Here is a 9,252-nt window from a genome sequence, read left to right on the forward strand (position 1 = left end):
CTCTTTTGCCGAACCACTAAGTGACGAGGGTGTAAACACACTAGCATCGGTTGTCAAGCAATGTTAGGGGGACAAACACAGACGCACAAACACACACATATATATATACATATATACTACAGGCTTCTTTCAGTTTCCGTCTACCAAATCCACTCACAAGACATTGGTCGGCCCGGAGCTATGACAGAAGACACTTGCCCAAGATGCCACGCAGTGGGACTGAACCCGGAACCATGTGGTTGGTTAGCAAGCTACTTACCACACAGCCACTCCTAAAAGTAAGAACTTACTGTGGTCAAGGCTGCATGGCATTTCATTACAAATAAATAAAAGGAAAAATACAAATTGTGTACAGGACATCAACAATGAATCTCTGTAACTTAGTGGTTCAGCAAAAGAGACCTATAGAATAAGTATCGGGCTTATGAAATAAGTGCTAGGTTCTATTCATTTGACTAAAACCCTTAATGTTTCTCTTTGTCGATTGTTTACTCTGTGCATCCATTCTGTTGTTGCTTGTTTGTTGGAAGCTCTAACTCTCCATGAATTTTATATTTTTAAAATTTCTGGATGCTGCTGTCTGATGAAGTTTCCTATATTATGGTTAAAAGCATGAAATAGGAGTAATAAACAGTCCGACAACTGATGAGGAGTTACCTTCTTTTAGTACTCTGTTCTGTACTTTTCACTTGTTGGTGATGTCCTGTACACAATGTGTATTTTTCATTTTATTTTATATCTGAACGTAGCTGATGCCAGCGCTGCCTAGACTGGCTTCCGTGCCGGTGGCACGTAAAAAGCACCATCCGAATCGTGGCCGAAGCCAGTGCCGCCTCGACTGGCTTCCGTGCCGGTGGCATGTAAAATGCACCTATCCGACCGTGGCCATTGCCAGCCTCGCCTGGCACCTGTGCAGGTGGCACGTAAAAAGCACCCACTACACTCACGGAGTGGTTGGCGTTAGGAAGGGCATCAGGCTGTAGAAATACTGCCAGATCAGACTGGAGCCTGGTGCAGCCTTCTGGCTTCCCAGATCCCCGGTCAAACCATCCAACCCATGCTAGCATGGAGAACGGACGTTAAACGATGATGATGATGATGTGTGTGTGTGTGTGTGTCTGTGTGTCTGTGCTTGTCCCCGCCATCACCCCTTGACAATTGGTATCGGTGTGTTTGTGTCTCTGTAACTTAGCAGTTCAGCAAAAGAGACTTATAGAATAAGTACCAGACTTATATGAAATAAGCGCTGGGGGTCTATTTGTTTGACTAAAACCCTTCAATGCAGTACTCCAGCATGGCCACAGTGAAATGACTGAAACAAGTAAAAGAATAATGAAGTAAGGCTGTTATATAGAAAATAGTCTGAGTAGCAAAAAAATTTAATCAAAATATTTTTTACTACTTTTGTTATCCTCCCTCTCTCCCCCTCCGCCTCCCCGCCTCCTCCTCCTCCTTCTCTTCTGTCTCCTTTTCTTTCTCATTCACCTCCTTCTCCTCTTCTGTCTCCTTTTCATTCTCATTCTCCTCCTCCTTCCCCTCTTCTGTCTCCTTTTCATTCTCATTCTCCTCCTTAATTTCCTCCTCCTCCTCCTCATCGTCATCATCATCATCATCATCATCATCACTATTGTTGTCATCGTCATCATCGTTATCATCATCATCTTCACCACACTCCACCAGCCATCATTGTCATCATTGTCATCATCATCATCCCCATCATCATCATCATTGCCATTGTCATTGCTGTTGCCGTCATCACCACCTTTAACGATGACAACCACAATTGCAATAACCAGCACAATAACAACCTCACCCCCCACCCTACCCCCATCATCATCAGCACTATATATTTGTCAATATATTCTTCTCTATTATCCTCATCATTGTCATGCTATATTGTTGTCATCTACATTAATTGTCTTGATGAAATCTCTAATTATATAGAGTGTAGAATACTTAATTTTAGGTGGTAAATTAAGATTTAGTCCATTGTCCAGTTTAACTGGATGATTTGTTCCTTGGGGGGCAAAAACTGGCCTTTAGCAGAGCCCACTGTGTTACAAGCAATAGAGTGGAGGCGCAATGGCCTAGTGGTTAGGGCAGCGGACTCGCAGTCGTAGGATCGCGGTTTCGATTCCCAGACCGGGCGTTGTGAGTGTTTATTGAGCAAAAAACACCTAAAGCTCCACGAGGCTCCGGCAGGGGATGGTGGTGATCCCTGCTGTACTCTTTCACCACAACTTTCTCTCACTCTTACTTCCTGTTTCTGTTGTACCTGTATTTCAAAGGGCCGGCCTTGTCACTCTCTGTGTCACGCTGAATATCCCCAAGAACTACGTTAAGGGTACACATGTCTGTGGAGTGCTCAGCCACTTACACGTTAATTTCACGAGCAGGCTGTTCCGTTGATCGGATCAACCTGAACCCTCGTCGTCGTAAGCGACGGAGTGCTTCCACCACAAGCAATAGATAATTCCAAAACAGAATTTCAAATAAAAAATACAATCATAGAATGTAAAGCACAACCAAATGAATAAAAAGTATTTCTTTTTCCAAATAAAATAAACTTTTTTCTAAGGTTGAACTTCTTGATTTACCAATATGTATGCTACTTGGGAGCATGTGTGTGTGTGTGTGTGTGTATGTGTGTGTGTGAGCGTGTGTCTGTGTATGTGTTTGTGTGCACGCGCACTTGTGTTTTAATTGAAAGTCCCAAACAAGGCAGAAAGCCACTTAATGCAAGGGACTATGAAGGAGAAATTAGATGAAAAGAATGAATTTACTTTAGACTTGAAGGTATTCTGGTCATATATATACATATATTTATTGGAAGATTTAGAGCTGATGTACAGGTATTTTATATTAGAAGAAATGAGGTACTCAGAAATTCGGATGGTTTTATATCTACAGATATTTATTTGTATATTTCATGTTTTGAAAACCCCACTAGTATGGGAGAAAGTGCTAATACATGATCTAAGTTATATGATGTATAAAAACATGAAATATACAAATAAATATCTGTAAATATAAAACCATCCGAATTTCTGAGTACCTCATTTCTTCTAAGATATATAATAATAAGGTTCGTCCTTCGGTTCGAAGATGACCAACTGACATCATCTGATGGAACTGGCGCCATGAGACCGGAGGTGGCTGGTGAGGCCAATCCGGGCAAGGAAGCCCCTCCCACAGGTGGGGCAGAAGTGGGTAGGGGCCGTGCTACTGGTGCAGGCGGCTCTGGCTTTACGCATCTGACGTTTCTGCTCCGCTGACCGAATCCGTCCCTCCTCGGCTGTCCCTGCTCCCACGGTGATTGCGCTGCGCCAGGATGAGCGGATGGCAGCAAGTGTCTCCCAGGTCTCTGTTCCGATGGAGAAGTCTTTGAGAGAGACCTTGAGACTATCCTTGTAGCGCTTCTTCTGCCCTCCGACTTTGCGCCTGCCCTGGCCGAGTTCACCGTAGAAGAGCTGTTTTGGGATGCGAGTGTCGGACATGTGTGTGTATATATACACACACACATATATTATATATATATACATATATATACATATACATATATATATATATATATATATATATATATAAACCACACACACACACCATAAAGCATACATATTAGTAGATGAAAAAGTTCAACCTTAGAAAAAAGTTTATTTCATTTGGAAAAAGAAATACTTTTTTATTCATTTGGTTGTGCTTTACATTCTATGATTGTATTTTTTTATTTGGAATTTTGTTTTGGAATTATCTATTGCTGCTGCACTAGCAGTGGGGTTGGGTTTTGTAGGATTTGTAGAGGCAGGTGGCTTAGTGGTTAGGGTATTGCACTCATGGTCATAAGCTTGTGGTTTCAATTCCTAAACCAGGTGATGCATTGTGTGTTTGAGTAAAACACTTTATTTCATGTTACTCCAGGTCATTCAGCCAGCAAACAATAGTAATTCTGTGATGGACCAGGGTCCTGTTCATTTGGGGAAATATATATCGCAAGGAATTGGCAAATATATATGCTAAAGAAATCAGCATTATGAGCATGTTATTCAGAAATGAAGTTTGATATTTCAGAAATTTCAGAAATTTTGACTGAAACTGTGAGACGCTATAAAACTTGTTATTCTCCTCATTCTGTGATGTCAAGGATAGTGTAATTATGTAACAACAAAATATCTTGTTTTTGACACAGCACTGGAATACATAATTGCATGAACAAATATTATTATTATTTTTTTTTTTTTTTGTAATAATCGCAATTTATATCCTGCAAACCACATTTTTATTTCCTTCTTTCTAAGTACACAAATTTAAAACATCACAACTCTAAGTTCAGTTATTTGCCAATATTTGTTAATCAAAATTAATAACTACTAGCAGTATCACCCAGCGTTGCTTGGGTTTGTTTCGACCCTTTAGAATTGGAATATTTGAAAAGCAAAAATTTTGCATAATGTAGCTTGTTATTCTCTTTAAGTGAACATTTTTCTGGTTGAAATACACCGAAAAATGGTGACACAGCAGTCAAAAAATCGTAAAAAATAGGGATTTTCATAGAAAAAAAGCACCTTTTTTATGTAAATAACTTTTGGTGTTAACATGGTCCAATTTGAATTTTTTCTTCTACGGAAGGAAGAGCAAGCCTTCTTCTATCATACTCTCAATTTTGATCAACTTGCACCGCAGGTTCTCGGAGGAGATAGTGTTAGTTGAAGGCTGCCAAACCTGCCATACACAGACAACTTCAGATTTATATATAGAGAGATTAAGTGTTGCTTGAAAAATATAAAATGTACTGGGAAACTTTTTTTACAAACACAAATGATTTTTGCTATATTTTTGTTGTTAGTAAAGTCTATTGAAAACTTACGAAAGATTTTCTTTTTAAAATCGCTATTCTGAGCACAAGCTAGTGATGTTTAAGGTTTTATAAACAAAAGTAAAGTTTCATTTTCTCTTATTGTTCCCACACATAACTTTTATCTCTTACTTGTTTCAGTCATTAAGACTGTGGCCATGCTGGGGCACCACCATTGAGAATTTTTTGTTTGAATGAACTGACCCAGTACATTAAAAAAATTTTTTTTTTTTAGGCCTGGTACTTATTCTAATAGTTTCTTTTACCAAAGTGCCAAGTTACAAGGGTGTAAACACACCAACACCGGTTGTCAAGTGATGGTGGGGGACAAATACAGATATTAAGACAGACACACATCTCTTTCTATCTATCTCTTTTACTTGTTTCAGTCATTTGACTGCGGCCATGCTGGAGCACAGCCTCTACTCGAGCAAACCAACCCCGGGACTTATTCTTTGTAAGCCCAGTACTTATTCTATCGGTCTCTTTTGCCAAACCGCTATGTGACGGGGACGTAAACACACCAGCATCGGTTGTCAAGCAATGCTAGGGGGACAAACACAGACACACAAACACACAAACATATATGTATACATATATACGACAGGCTTCTTTCAGTTTCCGTCTACCAAATCCACTCACAAGGCATTGGTCGGCCCGGGGCTATAGCAGAAGACACTTGCCCAAGATGCCACGCAGTGGGACTGAACCTGGAACCATGTGGTTGTTTAGCAAGCTACTTACCACACAGCCACTCCTGCACATAGATATATACATATATAAGATAACATGTACCCAGTGTAAGCTATGGACACATAAGAGGTGCAGCAATATCAGAGAAAGGTTAACTGGGAAAATAGTTTTTATGTGTGGCAGATGCACGTAAAAGCACCCATTACACTCTTGGAATGGTTGGCATTAGGAAGGAAAACCATACCAAATCAGACTGGAGTCTGGTGCAGCCTTCTTGCTTGGCAACCCTAGTCAAACCATCCAACCCATGCCAGCATGGATAACAGGCATTAAATGCTGCTGCTGCTGATGATGATATATGATAAGCTTCTTTTTCAGTTTCCATCTACCAAATCCACTCACAAGGCTTTGGTTGGCTTGAAACTTGCTCAAGGTGCCACAGGTTAAAGCAATAGCCTTTTCACATTTTTTTTTATCCTCTCTAATCGAAGTTTTTATTCCATTGGTTAATATGCTTCTTGCAGTTAGTTTGGGTTAGTCAATGAGGTGTTAGTTCTCAAGTACCAACACCTCATATTTGTTTTGTTTGTCTCGAGAGAGAGAGAGAGAGCCTCTTATCAAATAAGCATTTCCTAATAGATATACAAACTATTTGCGAGTGATTTTGACACTAGTTCTCACCAGCTGTAGGGAAGGTATGAGGAGGGACAAGGTTACTGAAACTAAGCTCTTGGAATTCTAAATTAGTATCTTCTTTATTCAAACAAGTTACGCCTGTGCTGTGTAGCCTATCAAGCTATTTAGACAATACTTTCTAGGACACAATACATTACAAGACACTATAGATGTAGTACAGTAATAATGTATTCATGGACTGAGTAAGTTGTATCCTAGTAATAACAGCAATTGTTAAGTGAAGCTTTGTTTACAGTAACTGCAGTCTTTATTTTTCTTTTGTTTTGTTTTATTCCTTAAAAGAAGTCAATCTGAATGGATTCAAACTGGATATTAACCACATCAATTTCTTACCAGTATGGGGAGGCTTGAAGAGCTAATAAGCAGAAATCTGCCTCCTTTACCTTTTTCCCCATTGCCCTTCTTCTCTCCTCCTTCTTTCATTCCCTTTCTCCTCCTCCTTTCACTACCTCATTAACTTTTCCCAAATAAAAACAACTTTAAAATAAACCATTAGGAAACTTCAAGATAGTCCCTCAACCTATTAAAATTAACTACCAACTCTCTCTCTCCTTCTCACTCCCTTTCTCTCTTATGTTCTACAGATCATTAACAATCATGACAGCCCTCATAGTCGTTTAACGAGCATCCTCCAGACATTCTTTGAAGGTGTGGGTGTAGATAATCACAAAAGGTTGCAAGTTAAAGTTTTCCTTTATGCTTTACTAACTTTAACAAGTTGCGAGCAACGCTTTCTCAGGGAGCTACAAATGTTTCCCATTAGCAAGAACAGGTCAAGATGGATGTGAATCGTGTTCCCTACTGTGTCCTGGTAACAAATGTTGGAACTTTGTAGGACACGTTTGCTCTCAGTGTTACAATGTAGCAGTGTTTCTTTTAGGGTTTTCTCCCAATTTCCCTCTAACATCTAACACCCTTTAGTCACTGGGAAATACAGAGTTTGGACAAAATAATGGAAACACCTAGCATCATAGCATCATAATTTTGAAATATCTATAAAACCGTCAAAAGCTTGTTTATTTTTATGTTTTTTGATATTTATTATTAGTGTTGCTTAAAATCTTTTGCTAAAATTGCTGTTTCTTTTCAGTGCCCTGAAAAAGTGATTAAAATTGGACTTTCAAAGAGGTCAAATTGTTGGTGCTTGTATGGCAGGCACTAGTGTAACAAAAACTGCCGAAATGTTTGGTATATCAAGAAGTACTGTCTTGAAAGTAATGACAGCCTTTGAAAAAGAAGGAAAAATCTCCTTGTCAAAACAAAACTCTGGAAGAAAACCAAAACTTTCAGGTAGGGCCCATCGAACTGTATATGAATTGTTAGAAAGGATCACAAAAGTACAGCTCCTAAAATTGCTGCAGTGCAGAGTTTAATGACCACCTCGAGAACTCAGTTTCCTCAAAAACTGTTTGCTGGGAGCTGCACAAAGCCAGATTTCACAGGAGAGCTGCAATCAGAAAACCACTACTTTCAAAAACAAACATAGCAAAGCGTTTAGAGTGGAGTAAAAATCTACAGAATTGGTCCCCAGAGCAGTGGAAAAATGTTATTTTCTTGGACAAGTCATCCTTTACCTTATTTCTGACCACCAGCCGAGTATACGTGTGGAGACAGCCAAAAGAAGCATTTGACCCAGATTGCCTTCTTCCTACTGTTAAACATGGAGGAGGATCTGTAATGATCTGAGGGGCTATATCTTGGAAATCCGCTGGCTCAATGGTTTCCTTTCATGGCAGAATTAATAGTCAAGACTATTTAAGCATTTTATCTGATCAAATTCATCCTATAGTTGTGGAACTCTTTCCAGGGGGAAATGCAATCTTTCAGGATGATAATGCTCCAATTCACACAGCTAAAGTTGTTACTGAATGGCACAAGGAACATTCAAGTGAAGTTGAACATCATATCTGGCCACCACAGTCCCCAGATCTCAATATTGAACATTTATGGTGTATTTTAGAAAAGCAAGTAAGGAGTTGATATCCTCCACCATCATCACTACAAGAATTGGAGACTGTTTTAGCTGAAGAATGGACAAAAATTCCTTTGGAAACACTTCAAACTTTGTACGAGTCCATACCTCGTAGAATTCAAGCTGTCCTACCCCATATTAAAATAAATTTGTTTGAAATTTTAAGGTGTTTCCATTATTTTGTCCAACCCCTGTAGTTTAACTACTTAAAGCAGGGGTATTTAACTTCACTTTGTCTTAATAAATGATACATTTGATACTGTAATCCTCGATACATTGTCTAAAGAAAATAAGCCATTAGGAAACTTCAAGATAATCCCTCAACCTATTAAAATTAACTACCAACTCTCTCTCTCTCCCTCTCTCTCCCTTTTTCTCTTACATTCTACAAATCATTAACAATCATGACAGCCCTCATAGTCATTTAACGAGCATCCTCCAGACATTCTTTGAAGGTGTGGGTGTAGATAATCACAAAAGGCTGGTGGTCAGAAATAAGGTAAAGGATGACTTGTCCAAGAAAATAACATCTTTCCACTGCTCTGGGGACCAATTCTGTAGGTTTTTACTCCACTCTAAATGCTTTGCAATGCTTGTTTTTGAAAATAGTGGTTTTCTGATTGCAGCTCTCCTGTGAAATCTGGCTTTGTGCAGCTCCCAGCGAACATAGTTTGATCATAGTTTGAGTGTGTTTTTTAATAAAAGTCTACTTGACTGAGGCTGTCTAGCAGCACTAGATTAACCATTAAACAAAATAAGCATGTGCTTAGGGCATCAAGGAAAGTGGTGGGGGGGGCACCACAGGATTGATAAATGGTTTACAACACAAAAGAACTCACTTTAAACTCGCTAAAATAATATTCAGGATTCCTTATTTCAATTAACTATAGAAGCAGATGTGTTACATAAGATTAATTTTAAGGATCTGATCAAAACTTTTCTAATTAAAAAAAGTAGGAAAAAACTTTTCAAATATAAAGTGAAAGTATACAGAAATAAACATTATTTTCCATCTTATTGTTAGTTTTGTTTCATTTCA

Source organism: Octopus sinensis, linkage group LG1, assembly GCF_006345805.1.
Source record: "Octopus sinensis linkage group LG1, ASM634580v1, whole genome shotgun sequence".
Lineage (NCBI taxonomy): Eukaryota > Metazoa > Mollusca > Cephalopoda > Octopoda > Octopodidae > Octopus > Octopus sinensis.